Here is a 17,081-nt window from a genome sequence, read left to right as displayed (position 1 = left end):
AAGGAGCAGAGATCCCGGAGAATCTGGCTCCTGTAGACACATGCACAGTCATTGCCTGGAGAGAAGCTGTTCTTATCAAGCCCAGGTGGGTCCTGCTGAGCTCCAGGCAGTTGCGACTGAAGGATGACACCCCCATGATTTTTCTTTTATCTTCTTTGCGCTTTATCCAGTCTTAGACCCTTTCTGATTTGGGAACCCTTTTTTTTTTACCCCCTCCCACTTGTCTCCAACCCAAGCGGCATTTTCTCCAATGAGTATTGTCTTCTGTCTTTAGAATGTTTGAAAGAAAAAAAAAAAAATTAAACTCTAGAGAGTGCTTCATTAATCATTCCTCACATTCCTTGTTCTAACAGCAGGCGTGTGATCTGCCTTCTGAGTATGTCTAGTCACTCTAAGGTCCCCAAAACAGATTTCTCCATCAAAGCTCTAGGAAAATTGGCATCAGATCTGCAGAATCAGCCCTTTGCTCGTTTCCAAATAATTTCTTTCTTTTTTTTTTTCCCCAGAAATATGGCAGCTTGGATGTTCAGGAAAACTTTACTTAGCACCAACACCTACAAAATATTAAATAAAACATTTTGTAAGAATCTTTTTTAGAGTGAAGCTGCCCTGACATTAAAGTAATGAAAAGAATCAGAGGTTACAAATGACAAGGAAGCACAAATCCATTGATGCAACTGTGCCTTAAAGCCAGTGTTTGCCCGGAAGGGAGCTGGTGAACCCCGTAGCCTAAAGCTTGGGTTTCAGTGGGTCATGCCTGACAAGACAGGAAGGAAAGCCTGGCACCTGAGAGGAGTAGGAGACAGAAATGGGATCTCACACATACACCAGACCCTCAAAGGGTGACATCTTTTTTTTGGTTGAACTGGTAAAAACTCATAATAAGGTAACAATATTCTGGAATTTATAAAAGATTCCATTTCTCAGTCAAAAAATCCTAAAGATCTTAAGCAGTATAAATAAGAAAATATCCATACCATAGCACATTATGTTGAAGTTACAAAACTTTAAAGACAAAGAGAAGGTTTTATTTTATTTTATTTTTTTCAAAGAGAAAATTTTAGGGGCATCTGGGTGGCTCGGTTGGTTGAGGGTCCGACTTCAGCCCAGGTCATGATCTCATGATTTGTGGGTTCGAGCTCTGCGTTGGACTTTGCACTGACAGCATGGAGACTGCTTGGGATTCTTTCTCCTTCTCTCTCTGCCCCTCCCCTGCTTGTGCTCTCTCTTTCTCAAAAATAAATAAACATTAAAAAAAAAGTGAGAGAGAAGATTTTAAAATCAAAAAAGCAACCAGAGAGCAAAAGAACACATAGTGGAATGAAATTTAAACTGGCAATTCAACGACTATAAAAGTAGAACATAATTATCTTTAATGTGCTAAAAAAAAATAGCAAATAATATGGAATTTGATGTCCAGCAAACAGCATCTCTTACAAATAAGTGTAAAATAATGACTTTTCAGACCAAAAACAAACACATGAACACAAAAGGAATCAAAACTTACTGAATTTAGCTAAAAAATAATTAACGCTCAAGAAACAGCTAATTTTGTAATTCAAGAAGAAAGTAAATGATCCCAAAAAGAAGATGCAAGATACACAAAGAAATGTGAAAACAGAAAATATCAACTTTATGGTAAATTGTATATAAAATGGTAATAATATCTAATAATAAATTTTATTCATGCTAGTAATTTTTTTTAAATTTTTTTAACGTTTATTCATTTTTGAGAGACAGTGAGAGATGACACAGTGTAAGCAGGGGAGGGTCAGAGAGAGAAAGGGAGACACAGAATCCAACAGAGGATCCACGCTTTCAGCTCTCAGCGCAGAGCCCAGTGCGGGACTTGAACTCATGAACCATGAGATCATTACCTGAGCCGAAGTCGGACGCCTAACCTACTGAGCCACCCAGGTGCCCCTGTGCTAGTAATATTTTAAAGAAAATGATTACTTTCTCTGGGAAGAGGCCAGGAGAGGGGAAGGATGCATAAAGTTATCGGGACAGAGCTGAATAACTGGACAAAATTAGTATATACGTGGGGAGTGACATTACCAATATAAAATGTTTTTGAATTGTTTGGTGGAAAGATAAAGATATTAATAAATTTCAGCCTTTTTTGGTTTTTTTTTACAGAAATTAACATTTAAAGGATTCGTTAAAAGTAAAGAAATAGAATAGAGGAAAAATTAGGAAAGGGTATTTGTAATATATTTCTTAGGCTGGGTGGGGTGTACAGGAGGGTTAGTTTTATTTTATTTGCCTCTTTAAAAAGAACAAATAGGTTATACATGCCAGTAACATTTTTAAAGAAAATTGTACTTCTCAAATTGGATGACTGAACCTTAACCTGTCATGGGAGGGATGGATTCACAGAATGAATAAGGTGAATTATTAGAACATTCATTTTACTTAAAGATGTTTAAAACTCTTTAGCATACTCCAGCTAATCAGTCTTGTACCCAACAATTATAGCAAGGCATTGCTCCTCAGTTTCCTTGGGAGACATGTTCTTCTCTGTCTTTTGCCCATTTCATATCACTGCCTTGCAGAAGTAAATGGATTCTGTCACCTCTAGATTTGTCACTTTGTTTTTATTACCTGCTCAGCATTTACCGGTACCGATGATTCCTGCTGGATCTGTGACCCTGCATTCATCCACATTCTCAAATGGCTCCTAGGACAATTACCTTCTTTGGATTTTGAGCAGATGTAAACAGGCAAGGTCGGAAGTCAGACTGTGAAGAGAGGGAAGGGAAGGAGCAGGGAGGAGCTGGAAGTTTCCCACTTCTGGCCTGAGGTGACCCGCCAGGGAGGACTCTGATACCTTAGTGCCACGTCAGATGTGCCAGGCACATTCTTGTAGGATTCTACATTCCCCTGCACGCACTTGTACATCATATCGTATTATAATTGCTGAATGCCTCTCTTCACCCACTAAGCCATAGGCACCATGAAGCAAGGAGCAAGTTTGCCTCACTGTCCACTGCATTTCCTGCACGGAGCTCAGTGTTTGACAGACTCTTCAATAAACGTTTCTTGAGTGGATGAATGGACAACAGATACGTTCCCGAGTTTCATTTGCAAGCGTACATATAATCGCAGCAGCCTAAAGAAGTACTTGAGGGCTAGTCCCCTTTTCCTTCCCTCTCCCTCTCTTTTCCTCTCAGAACGTACTTGTTAGTTCAATGTGAGTCTTCCAGAAGCCTTCTAAATATAGATTTGTTCAGCTCATTCTCAGGCCAGAAGCCCACATCAAAGCTTTAACTATGTGTCTTCATGGATCATTAAGATTAGGTCATTTGAGGAAATAATTGTTGCCATCAGGCTGATTTTTATTAATTTCTTTTGTCTTTTATTCCTCAAGGGCTCTCTTTTACATCATCTTCACCTGTTAGAATCTAATGCATGTCAGAGATGGATCGAGGGTCCTGCCGAGTTATTTTCATTGACGTTTTCTGAGAGGTCTCTGAATAGTGTGTTATTGATTAGGGGTTGTCCTTATTTTTGCGAAGTAAAATTTGGAAGATTGGAATTTTTAATGGTGCAGTTACAGTTAGGTTTGTATCTGTCCTTAATTGATTTCCATAAACCATTGTGCTGTGTGTTTGCTCCAGCTGCAACGCTAGGTTTAATTTTAGCCTGTGCAGTTATTATTATAGAAATATAGAGCTCTGGGATTTTGGAGATGGAAAGCTCTTTTGAGACAATCTAGTCCTACTGTCTCGTTTTATCTGTTGCTTCCTAGCTCTGCCGTTCCCTTTCTGAACAGATATGTACAAAAGCAGAACCTGTTTCTGACGACTGACTTTTTTCCAGAGGTGGAGATTAACCGTCCAACATCAAAAACTTTTTTTATTACAAAACTTTGTTGGAGGAGTTTATAGAAAATATTTACTAGGAACAAAAAATAGAAATTTATTAGAGAAATCTTTAAGATATCTATGATTCTAAAAATTTGACAAGATAAGGTGGAAGGGACTTCGTAGCCAGAGAGTGGTATTCAAACACCTGATCTGTAACTGTAATGTCTAAACCAGGGGTAGGCAAAGTTCTTTTCTAAAGGGTCAGTTTGTAAATATTTTAGGTTTTGCAAATCCTCTCTTTAGCAAAGACTTAGCTCTGTCTTTGTAACTGTAGATACACATCAACGAATGAGCTTGGCTATGTTCCAATAAAACTTAATTTACAAAAACAAGCAGCGGACTGGATTTGGCCTAAAGCCTGTACTTTTCAGACCCCTGATAAACTGTCATTTTCCAGGTTGCATGAGCTTGAGAAGCTTACTTAAATTTACACATTATAATTGACAGTTACTTGATAATTAATACATTTAACTGCCACATTCCCTTTTCACCTCCGGATTGTGATTTCCTCCAGATTCCAAGCTGCATATCCCCAAGGCCTAGCACAGTGCTAAACCACAGTAGGTATTTATTCAGCGTTGGGTGAATAAATGAAATGAAATGAAATGAAATGAAATGAAATGAAATGAATGAACGAACGAATGAGGGTATGCTCAGGACAAGTATAGAAAATCACAAAAATAAAGACGTTTGTGGATAATCGTCAAAGAATAAAAAAAGAAATCTACAGGACTTTATAAACTATACATTAAGCATACATAGCACCGTATGTGTTTAAATGCGTAAATCTCGGATCAGCATTTCTAGGTATTTTTAAATATTAAAATACATGAGGTCTTTGCAATCCTTAATCTGTGATGGATAGGATTCGGGAATGAGACACGTCCTAAAGACTTGTCTTGATAAATTACTGAAATCTGCATTCAGCTGGATCGAAATGGATTAAGTGGATCAATTCTCATGAAACTATATAAAAAAAGGTTAATTCATAAACCAGTTCCAAACTGCTATTGCAGCCTCCAGGATTGCCACAGAATGCTTTCATTCTATGTTAAAATGAATACCTGGAAAAATATTTTTCAGCTTATCTGACATATTCTTGCTGCATTTCTCAACGGATTCCTGAGACACTAAGGAACTAGAGGGAAAATTTTTACACCTGAGAGAAAAAACAAGACAGAGATTATTTTTTCCTCTCTCTCCCCCGGGTGACATCTGCCAGTAACAAAAAGTATGTCTCACTTTGCAAAACTGAGTAATGAATGCAAGGGAAAGCATTGAAGGGCAAACACTGGTTTGCTGGAAAATAAGGATCCCTGCTTGTTTTTTGAAACCAGATTTTCCCCAACTGGAGCTTCCAAATTTAATTCTGTATCTAACTCTGTAGGTAATGGTTAGGGCAACCTTGGCCACCTTTGCCAGCTGTTACAAGAGGAACAGAGAAAGATCATCTTGACCCTGCAACTTACATTTTCTGTCCTTGAAGCTGTTTTGTCATTTTTTAACTTTTTAAAAATGTTTATTTATTTTGAGAGAGAGAGAGAGCGAGAGAGCACGCACACAGGGGAGGGGCAGAGAGAGAGAGAGAGAGAATCCCAGGCAGGCTCCATGCTGTCAGCACAGAGCCCGACGCAGGGCTCGAACCCATGAACCGTGAGATCATGACTTGAACCGAAATCAAGAGTTGAACGCTTAACCGACGGAGCTAGCCAGGCTCCCCTGTTTTGTTATTTTTCTTAATTGTGCTGTATTTTTTTATTCTCCATTCGCACTGCAATCCCAGAGGATTTATGAAGGGTAACTGCCACATATGCATGGAGAGAAGAATTATTTTTCTTTAAATGTATCAACCCAAGAGCTCTCTCCCGTTTTCAAGAGTTATTCTGAGAGGCTCTAAACTTATGCCAGTCACAGAGCCATTGTCTAGGACACATTTGCAGCTGCTCAGCTGGAATCCCTTTGGATTCTCTGCTGTTTTGAACATTTTTGAGGGAAGCAATGCTTCATCTTTTGAGAGTGTGTTTGATTTTGTATAAACAGTCCTAAATCATTCAGAGCTAAACCACATGAACAAGGCGAATGGCCAGGTTGCATAATACAATTTTTCATCCAACGCTGAGATGAATGGTCAGGGAGAAATGCAGGAGCTTGGGCGCTTCCTGCACCAGGCAGAAGAATGGACCAGGGTCAGAATCACAGTTTTCTTTCTTTCTTTTTTTTTTTTTTTTTTAACGTTTATTTATTTTTGGGACAGAGAGAGACAGAGCATGAATGGGGGAGGGGCAGAGAGAGAGGGAGACACAAAATTGGAAGCAGGCTCCAGGCTTTGAGCCATCAGCCCAGAGCCCGACGCGGGGCTCAAACTCATGGACCGCGAGATCGTGACCTGAGCCGAAGTCGGACGCTTAACCGACTGAGCCACCCAGGCACCCCCAGAATCACAGTTTTCTAATGCGGCTGCTGGACGGGGTGTCGGTACAAGTCCCTAAATGTCCACGTTCCAGGAATATTTTGAGCACTGGAGTTCAAGTCTAACTTCCCAAGGAGACCACTTTTAAGCTAGTTTTTAAATTAACTTTTCCTTTGGCAAAACTCATTTAGTACTAACCATGTGCCGTTCCTTTTCCTCCAGATTTTACAAACATTAATTCACTAAACCACACAAAAACTCTATGGGGTAGGTACTGTCATTAATGGCATTTCACAGATGAGCAAACCGAGGTCCAGCAATTTATTCAAAGTCAAACAGCAAGTGAGCGATAAGTCTGAATTATCTCCCACTCAGGTCAGCTCCCGGTTCCAGAGTATTCAGTATGTTTCTACGTGGCGTCTGTTTTGCTACTTTATGGCTGTGCTTCCCAGCAGACTAACCCAGGCAGGGTGGATTCCTGTAGGGAACCTCTGTCTCCCAGTCCATCTCCTTGTCTCCATCTGCATGTATCATACAGTTTCCAGCAGGAAAAACGGGTATCTCAAGCCAGAAGAGATTTAATAGAGGGAATCGGGAGCTTCAGAAGAGACCAAGCACACAGAAAGCTTGCAGGAAGTCAGCTTTGCCACATCTGCCCCCACAGTGCAATCTCGCATCTGCCAGAGCCCATGTGGCTTTGGCTTTTGCCAAAGAACATGAGAACATTTCCTGCTTTTCTTCCACCTTCCAGGTGTCTCGAAAAGGTACATGCTTCTAGAAAACGTGGTCCCCAGGGATACGGCTCTTGCCTTGGATGGGAGAGGTGAGCAGTGGGAGAGTGACACTAGGTTGCCAACAGAAAGGCACACTGGAAGTCAGGGAAGGTTTGTTCCAAAACAATTAACATAATGGCGCACTAGGCAGACCAGATCATAAAAGGTCTGTAAGTTAGATGCAGTGTCACAAAGGAGCAAAACAGACGCCAGTATTTCTTAGCTACCCTGTTGTTGAGCAACAATGGAAGAGGTGCTCTGGGAGATATTAGACTTACAACCGCCTTCCACATTTTAATATTGATTTGGTTACTAGCTTAGGGTGGCGAGTTCCTCCCTCTTGAAATTGGATAGAGACTGATATGAATCCTGAAACTAAGCAGGAGGGAATAAATTGGAGGAAAAGAAAAATGGAAACATGTAAATTGGCTTTTCTCTTCCCTTATGCTCTGTGTGATTCTGCTTTTAAGCCATGTTTTTCAAAGTGCTATTTCTCATATAAATAAGCACAGTAAAGCGGCAAAGGGAAATGCCTGTTTTTACCAGATTTTAAAGAGTGTAGGCGTTAAGGCTTTAAGTATTTATGGTTTTAATTTTAGTCTCAGATGCAGTACGGTGACCTAGAAAGGCTAAGGCTTTATGGTATAAAGTTTGAAAAATATTCAGCCGAATGACTGGGTAACTCCCTTTGGAGATGAAAAAAGTCATGTGTTAAATTCTCTCTCTCTGTCTCCGCTGTCTCTCTCTCTCCTGCCCTCCCTTCCTCCCTCTCTCTCTGAGATTTTATTTTGAAAGTCATCCACTAGGGGAAAAATATACAGGCAATGTGCACCCCAAGCATTGCTGACGGCTAGCTAATTCTTCTTTCTAACTACACTGCATGGGGCAAAATGCAGGAAACCCGATATGGACCCTTTAAAATCAATATACAGACTAGTTACAGCTGTCACATTGTCCAGTAAGATTATAAAATGACCTTAAAGACCCAGTTGAAACGTTTCTATGTATTTCCATAGAGTTTGGTTTATGATTTTCTTTGTGATCACATATGAGATCCGAGACAAAAAGGTCACAAAAGAACTGTGGTCACAACCATTCTACACTGAGAGACCTGCACGGCAAATAAAACAATTGCGATTATAATTATAGTTTACATCTGGATAGTGACAGTGCTTTCATGTTATGTCAATGTCCTTTACAACATTTGTACGTCTAAGGAACAGATGTCTAAATCACCTCAAGTTCAATTTGTCATAGAGGGTCAGATTTTAAAATTCCAAATAAGAAGAAGAAAATCATAGGGGCACGTGAGCGGCTCAGTCAGTTAAGCATCCAACTCTTGATTTCGGCTCAAGTCATGATCTCGTGGTTCATGAGTTTGAGTCCCGTGTTGAGCCCCTAGTCATCGCTGCCAGTGTGGTGCCTGCTTGGGATTCTCTCTCTGCTCTCTCTCTGCCCCTCCCCCGCTCATGCGCGTGCGCTCTCTCTCTCTCTCTCAAAATAAATAAATAAACATTAAAACAAACAAAAGAAGAAGAAGAAGAAGAAGAAGAAGAAGAAGAAGAAGAAGAAAGAAAGAAAGAAATGCATAGAGTGCTGCATCAAACCAGGGGCGAAAGATCAGTTTCAGAGCAAGACTGGGGATTTCAAGAGATCTCATTTCAACAAAGCACATAAGGAAATGAAAAAATGGCAGGAACAATTGTGTTGAGATTAGTGAGTCCCGTGTATCAATCCTGCCCTAACTATCCGAGCATTAATTCACTTAAGCTCCCAACAACCTCAGCAGGTAGTTTCTGATCTTCCCCCTACAAATCTGCTTCCCAGCCACCTTCCCTATCTAAGTCAATAGCAAACTTTAGCATGGAATAACCCATAACAACTCCCCTTGCCCCAGTTTCCCACCCTTCTATTAGAGTGTGTGCGTGTGTGTGTGTGTGTGTGTGTGTGTGTGTGTGTGTATTATATATATGTTTTATATATATAAATATATATTAAATATTATAAATATATATGAGTATATATATTTATCTGGAATCTCATAATTCTCCCCATCATCACCCCACCATTACCCTGGTCCAAGGCGTCATCTTTTGTCTGGTTGCTGCAGTAGCCTCCTGCCTTGTCCTCTTTTTTTCCCTATGAAGTGTCCTCCCCAGCTCACCCTAACTGATGCAGTTAAATATAAATGAGATCAAGTCGCTTCTCTCCTTCAACTGATGCAGGGCGTCGCCTCTCACTTATAATACCTCAACCACTCAGTATGGTCTACACAATCCATCGTATCTCTGACTTTTTTCCTGTGAAAAAAGTCCTGTCCCATACTTGCTCCAACAAAACTCCTGGCTGCCTTTCTACTGTGCTACACACGCTCTTGCCCCAGGGCCGTTGTACTTGCTACTTTTTTCTGCCTGAAATTTCCTGCCCTTACATATTCACATATCTCAGTACTCCTCACCTCTCCACTTAAATAGCCCTTTGTCAACGATATGATAAGTCGATATAAGTCGACAAGTCTTCCCGTTGAACCACACGGCCCCTCGCACTTTCTACCCTCCTTATCTGCCTTATTGGCTTTGTTTTACTTTATAGGATTTATCATCATCTAACATTATATGCTTTGTAAAGATGTATTCATTGTCTACCTCCCCCACTGGAATATAATACCAATTCCAGAAGAGTGTTTTTCTGTTGCTATATCCCAGCGCCTAACACAGTGTCTGGCACCTAATCAGCCATCTATATATTTGTTGGATAAATGCATAGGTGAAAGAAATCGAGGGCATGGTTAAATGCAAATCAGATATAAGTCAGCTTATTTAAAGCAATAACAACCAAGCCAGGACATGTGAATGCATTGGTTCTGATGCATTTCCCTCAAAATATGTTCACAGTGTTTGGGGCCTCCCTTGATGTGATTTGCTACTTGAGGAAGAGAATATTGAGACAACCTTGGTGGTGATGGAAACGAGAGGTGGCAGAAAGCACAGGGCATGCCAGCTGGTGTTACTCCACTTGAGTTCATACAGACATCTGAACAATAAGAAGTGCCCCACAGCATATTCTCCTTCAAAAACAAAAAAAAAATCCGACATATTAATTCCTTTCCTAATTTATATTCACTCTAAGAACAAATCTCTAAATACAATTTAAAGCCACCAGTGAAGAGCATAGGGATGCTAGACTTCACAGTGGATTTCATAGCTTAATTTATGTATCTAACCTAAGAACAGCCTTCGTCAGGAAGGTTATGAGAACGACATAAAGGAAAATGGCTTTAGTTCAATGACGAGAGACTCCTGAAAAAGCCGTGATTTCTAGCTGTGACTCTGTCACGCAAAAACCACTTACTAGAAATGAAATACTCACTGTAAACAATAGCAAGTAAGCCGTGCGATGATATCCTTTTGAGCTGAATGTACTCTGTTCCACGAACACAGCCTTATTGAATTCTAGGCCTAGGTGGATTGAAATATTTAAAGTCTTAGTTAAATAGCACAGTAACACAATAATTTCAATCGTCTGAAAGAGTTAGAAGTATGGAAATCTTTATTTAAAATTTATCTTCTCAAAATGGATGTAGATTTTACATTGGAATACAGATTATACCCCTCACCAAAAGATGGATATAACAAAATGAAAGTGGGGGACAGAGGAAGTGAGTGAATGAATATATAAATTTGTGTTTTGGAGGGGAGTGATGGAGTGAAAACTGCCACTTAATTTCAGTTCAGTCCCAAATGCTCTATGAAGAAGATGCAGGTTTAGAAAGAGTTGAAGGAAGATATTAAGAAGAATTTTTAAAAGTGAACTGGAAGGGGGCACCTGAGTAGCTCAGTCATTTGAGCATCTGAGTCTTGATTTCACCTCAGAGTATGATCCCAGGGCTGTGGGATTGAGTCCCGCATGGGACTCCGCACTGAGTGTGGAGCCTGCTTATGATTCTCTCTGTCTTTCTCTCTCTCTCTCTCTCTCCCCTTGCCCTTCCCCCAGCCCCTCTAAAATAAAACAAAAAAAAAGGGAACTCAAAGTCATACTGGTCAAGTTTAACTGCTCATATGTGCTTTAGCAAACTAAGTCACACATACTAAAATTAAGTTACTAGATTTAGATGTGTAAAATGTTCTGGAAATCCAGCACCATATTAATCTTTCTTTTTTTCTTGACATACTATTCAAAAAGTTTGTGCATGTAATAGTGTTCAGTGTAATAGTCTTGTGAGGAACTTGGTGACTTGGGTGCATATTTACATACAGTATACATCAACGTTTTAAGTTACAGACAGATGACTATGCTAATCTACAAAGAATTTGTTTTTTTTTTTTTTTAGAGAGAGAGAGCACAAGTGGGAGTGGGGGGAGAGAGAGAGAGAGAGAGAGGGAGAGAGAATCGTAAGCAGGCTCCACTTTCAGCATGGAGCCCAATGTGGGGCTCAAACTCAGGACCGTGAGATCATGACCTGAGCCAAAATCAAAAGTCAGATGCTCAACCAACTAAGCCACCCAGGTGCCCCTCTACAAAGAATTTTTAAAGACAGCATTCTAACTGTTGAGTATAAAAATTAAATGAGTCATAACGACTTAATTATTTTACATATTTTATGAGTAAGTCATTTTTTTATATTGTGTCGTAATTAAAATAAATCACTAAAAGTTCAGGAAAATAATATAATCATCAGGTAAATTTTTGTTGCTTGAAATGGAGTAAAAAGGAGGTGTCATTATTCTTATAGATAGGGCATTTTCCCCTTATATGTGAGGATTGGCCTCAATAGCTAAGTCATACTGATGACATTCAAAAGGATGAACTAATTAATGTCAACTACTGGGATGCTAAGACTATGATTTTTCAACTCTTGATTGACTTGTGTCTTACTGTCCTGCATAGAAAATTCGAACTCCGTTACCTAAAGGTATATCTGAATCCAGTTCATCTTTAAGGACTCATCAGGAATTTGCAAGCACTTAAAATGTTTGCTGGCTCCTCACGGAGGTATATAGATGGATGGGTAAATATTCATTTTCACTTTGAAACTTCTCCAAACTAAAATTATTTCAGCCAAGCATTGTCTACTGCACAGAATTAGGGACCTTGAAGATCCATTTGTATCTTATAGACTCAGAATTCTTTCCTGAGAACTGTTTGGATTCCTCCATAGGTAGCCCTGCTCATAGTTGAGGGATGGTCTTCCACTTGCCAAGTGTTCAGCTGGGCTCCTGCTCTCTCATTACAGGTGTCAACACAGCCCTCCACTTGGTTGATTATCAGAGCATATGGTTCTCCCTTTAATTCTTCCATATAGAATATATGCAGTCTAGGTTTGTGTCAGAAATTCTGATCTCAAACTCTCACTTTTTTGATCAAAAATGCACTAGTAAGAAACGTTATTTATTGTGTGTGTGTGGCTTAAATTGTGGGTAATCTTTCTTCTAGGTATTTTCTGGTTTTTTTCCTTTGATTAATAATAGCTTAAACTTTGTACCAGGGTACAATTCTAAGCCCTTCACACCTATCAACTAATTTAATCCTTAGAATAAACCGATGAGGTGGATAATATTATTATTTCCACTCTATGATTGACCACACTGAGCCAGAGGCCTAAATTGTTGGGTGACACATAGCCAGGAAGTGACAAAGTTGAATTTCAAACTCAGGCCATTTTGTCTCCATACTCTTAACTTTTATACTACACCATGCACAGCTGGCCATGCACTTGTACCAGAATGTGTGGGCCCCCCCAAATTATGCCTTTCTCTAGCTTTGCTTTGGCAATGATCCGTCTATTGTACTGAGGACCATCCTGAGAAGTAGCCTTATGATGGGGCACCTGGGTGGGTGAGTCGGTCAAGCCTCCAACTTTGGCTCAGGTCATGATCTCACAGTTTGTGAGTTTGAGCCCCATGTAGGGCTCTGTGCTGGCAGCTCAGAGCCTGGAGCCTGCTTCAGATTTTGTGTCTCCCTCTCTCTCTCTGCCCCTCCCCCACTCATGCTCTGTCTCTCTCTGTCTCAAAAATAAATAAAAATTTTTAAAAAAGAATAAGAAGAAGAAGTAGCCTTATGAAACTCACCATGGGACTTATTGAAAAATATTGCTCTGGACATAGTTCACTACACCACACCAGGCACCCTTTAGGGAAGAAATTTCTCCCAGCTGTCAGAAACAAGCCAAAAAAAGCTGTGCTTTTATCATATGAATACCATTAATCTCATTCTCATAAATGTGTTTACCCCTTTATTCCAGCCACTGGAAAGCTCCAAACCTAATTTTTTTCTCCACTTCTATCCCTCTTCTTCACCTTCTCAGTGCTCTGTGCACTGACCCTACCTATTAGTCGGCCTTATTTTCCTACATCCATCTCCTTTGTTCTATTCTTTGTGCCTCTTTAAATAACTTCAAATGCATTTTTAAGAGCAAACATGAAAACAAATCATAATACAAACGAACAAATCTTAGTACTGATGGGAATGTTAATTTGTGTGAGAGGGCGTGATTTAGTTGTTCTTTCTGTAAAGATTATATGCTATTCCAGTGAATGGCTAATGTTATTAATACTTGTGTCTCGTCAAAAAGCATTTTAGGGTCAACAAGCTATAGGTAACGGCTCAATACACTTTTCATCTCCAAGCTCACGGCCACCCAGGATACCCCTTCTTTAGTAGAGGTGTCCAAGAGACTTTAGGCTCACATTCAGGAGCTGAAAGGAGAAGGGGAAATTTGAGGGTCAAGTTCCATCTGGCCAGGAAATGAATGGGATAGAACAGGGCCCTTTCCAAGATAGTAGAGGTAGGAAGGAGCTCTGGAAAGCAGAGAGACAAAAGAAAAGGATGAAATTCTGGTTTCTGGCTTATAATTAATAATAAACAAAGGAATCCTAGAACAAACCATCCAGTCCGGGCCTTACTGGAGTCAACTGAATTATATAATTTAAGAGAATTGCTTCTCCCAGCACCCCAAATCCCAATATTAGTAATTCATTTGTGTTAAAAAGAAAACGCTCCCTATGAGGAGTGAGAAAGGGCCCCTATTACATGATTCTATCAACTTATGTAATAGTTAGCTTTCCTAAGACCTTGCTTAGCTTTGGCTAAGGGGACCAGAGTTTTGATGGAAAGTGAGAGAACAAGAGGAAAGAGGGGTAATGTTTGGGCATGGGGCACTTCAGTGAAATACCAGGGTAAGTGACAATTCTCTGGGGGAGGATTTGATGCAGGGGGGAAACAGAACGCAATTCTGAACATATTGAACTTTTGGTGCCTTTGGAACATCTAAGTAAAGACACTGTGGTAACCATTTGATAATATGGGTCAGAAGTTCCCAAGAAAGATCTGGAAATAGGTTTAGAGTGGTCAGTAAAATGGCTTTACAGTCAGAGGAGTGAACGCAGCATTGAGGTGTAGAAGTACATCTAGTGAGAAGAGAGAGGAATTTAGAACAGAGCCCTGAGGGTAGGGGGTAGAGAAAAGGCATCCAAAATAGAAGCTAAGATGAATTGGCCAAAAAGAAAGGAGGAAACTGGAAGAGGGGTATAATGGAAGTCCCAACGTGTGCCAGTAGTCACCTGGCTTCACTCTGCCGGGAATTGCAGCACAAGTAATGCTCCAATAGGAATACCGGTAGGACTGTGGCCAGTCAGCTATGGGAGCCATGGACAGAAGAGGTCTTGTCTGAGAGGGAGAAGCCTTCCAGAAAGGGAAACATCAGGAACAAAGGCATGCAAGTAAACTTACTGTGTGGTAAGTTTACAAAAGTAAACGAACAGTTTGCTTTTGTTGGAGAATAAAACGCTAGGGAAAGCAGAAAGTGACGGGTGATTTTATTCACTTAACAAACACATAAGGCTTGGCATGGACCCGGTACTGTTCTAAATGCCTTATACAGATCAGCACTGAATCTTTTCAACAGCCCCTGAAGTAGCTTTGATTATAATCCCTTTACAGATGAGGAAATGGAGATTGGGAAAGGATAGGTCACTTGTGTGGGGTCTCACTGCCAGCAAGGAGCAGAATGGACCTTCACACTCAGTCGGCGTGGCTTCAGAGTTGATGTTCTTAATTGCCACGCCTGGAAGCTTCTGCAACAAACAGGAAGAAAGAGGTATAATGGTAGGCGAGCAAGAGAATGTTTCTTGAAGGAGGGGGATTCTGCGTAGAGGGCTAAATGGGAGTGGTTCCCCTGCTGCATGGACTTTGAGGCCCACTCTTGGATATTTGTGGTATCGTATGGACTTCTATAGTGTCCGGGTGCCCCTGGAAAGCCCCTTAGTCCTTGGATCACTTCACCTTTAGACCTTCATTTCCCACCAATAAAATCACTATGATACTGGCTGCTCTTTCTCTCCCCCAGGAAGCTTGGGATGTAATTTTTTAAGTTTATTTATTTTGAGAGAGAGAGCTGGGAAGGGGCAGAGAGGGAGAGAGAATCCCAAGCAGGCTCCCCCACTGTCAGTGTGGGGACCCCAACACGGTGCTGGAACGCACGAACTACGAGGTCATGACCTGAGCCGAAATCAAGGGTCAGATACTTAACCGACTGAGCCACCCAGGAGGCCCTCGCTATGTCATTGTTATGCTTTTGATGACTTTTATCAGCTTCAGGCCAAAAGAAGAATCTGTACGTTTATTCAAAGAGTAGACAGTGCAAGTGAAAATAATCATTTGTTGTTTCTTCATATCCTACTTGGAGAATATGCTTAAAAGCAAATAACATTTTAACAGCAAGGAAAAGATGCATTTCATTGCTCTTCAGTCAAACAGTAATGATTACACAATTACCTGTTTTTTCCCATCTAAAATTACCACCATAAATGCGCTCCTTTATTCATGCATTTAATTCGTAGCCTTTCAGCTGCCATTTGAAACACTTGGCCTGAACTGCTCATCTTCAATGACATGTTTGTCCATTAGAAACGCTTCTCTCTCCAAATATGGAAAAACTCATCAAAGAAAAAGCGCCAAGTGCTTATATGCAACTTTCATTGGACTCTGGTGAAATTTGCACGCATAATGGTAAAAAACAAAAATCTGCCAACTGGCTGGTAATGGTGTGGGGACGCGGGAGGTTCTGACTGGAGTGACACTGGCTGGCAGACTTTTAGATGCGGATACAGCCCCTTGGTGGTGGTAGACTGGGAGGACTCAACAGGGCACTGTCAGATTTCGCACTCAGGGACCTCAAGAGTTGATTAATGACCCTTCTGGAAGAGGCACTGTCTTACATAAAGTAAGTGTCAAATAAACCAAAATACTCTTCATAAATCATGCGAAGTAAGGATGCTGCCATTTCCAGTAGCCTGACAAAAATCCCATAATGCACATCAGCTGTATGTCTTGCTCAATTGAAGAGAAACAAGGTCTCTCCAGCGTAAAATCATCAGATATTCAAAACTGTCTCTCTCTCTCTCTCTCTCTCTCTCTTTTTTTTTTTTTTAACCCCAGCCTCTTCTTTCTGGCCCCATGCACATTCTTCCTTGATAGAAATTACTAGACTTATGTCCCTTCCCAGTATCCACACCCAGAAGGACCTGGTAACCTGGCATTTACAGACCGACAGACCCAATTAAATTTTTACTAAAATCAATTCACACTACAGTGTTATCTCAGTTTCAATTTAAGTCCCATCAGGAAATCTCTCTCTGTAACTCACACACCTTCTTAAAGGTATTTTTCTAGGTATTAGCAAAGAGATGAAGGTCTTGGGAAGCTAAGGTACAGATATCTCTGAAATCAAAGGAGACCCACTTAAGGCCTCCCACAAAGGAACCTGACAGTTTATGGATGACAAAGGTGGGTGGCTCAGAGGTTACAGTCTGTAATCTGCCCAGACATAGAGAAGGACATGGAGTCCTTCCAGGAACCCCATCCAGCCTCCTCCAACTAAGGAATAACTCTGTCTCCAGAATTGCTAAGGACAAAAGAGCCTATCCTTTTTTTAATTAATTTTATTTTTTTGGTTTTTTTCCCTGCCTTTATTTTTTTTAATTTAAATCCAAGTTCATTACCACATAATGTAATAACAATTTCAGGAGTAGA

General features: G+C 40.4%; 1 protein-coding gene across 3 annotated transcripts in view; it reads left to right on the top strand.

Annotated features, from left to right (window-relative positions):
* PTCHD4 (patched domain containing 4) overlaps positions 1–17,081 on the top strand; it is a 178,959-nt gene that overhangs the window by 105,862 nt on the left and 56,016 nt on the right. The window lies entirely within an intron of this gene.

This window comes from Panthera leo, chromosome B2, assembly GCF_018350215.1.
Source record: "Panthera leo isolate Ple1 chromosome B2, P.leo_Ple1_pat1.1, whole genome shotgun sequence".
Lineage (NCBI taxonomy): Eukaryota > Metazoa > Chordata > Mammalia > Carnivora > Felidae > Panthera > Panthera leo.
This window is presented reverse-complemented; position numbering and strand designations above follow the sequence as displayed.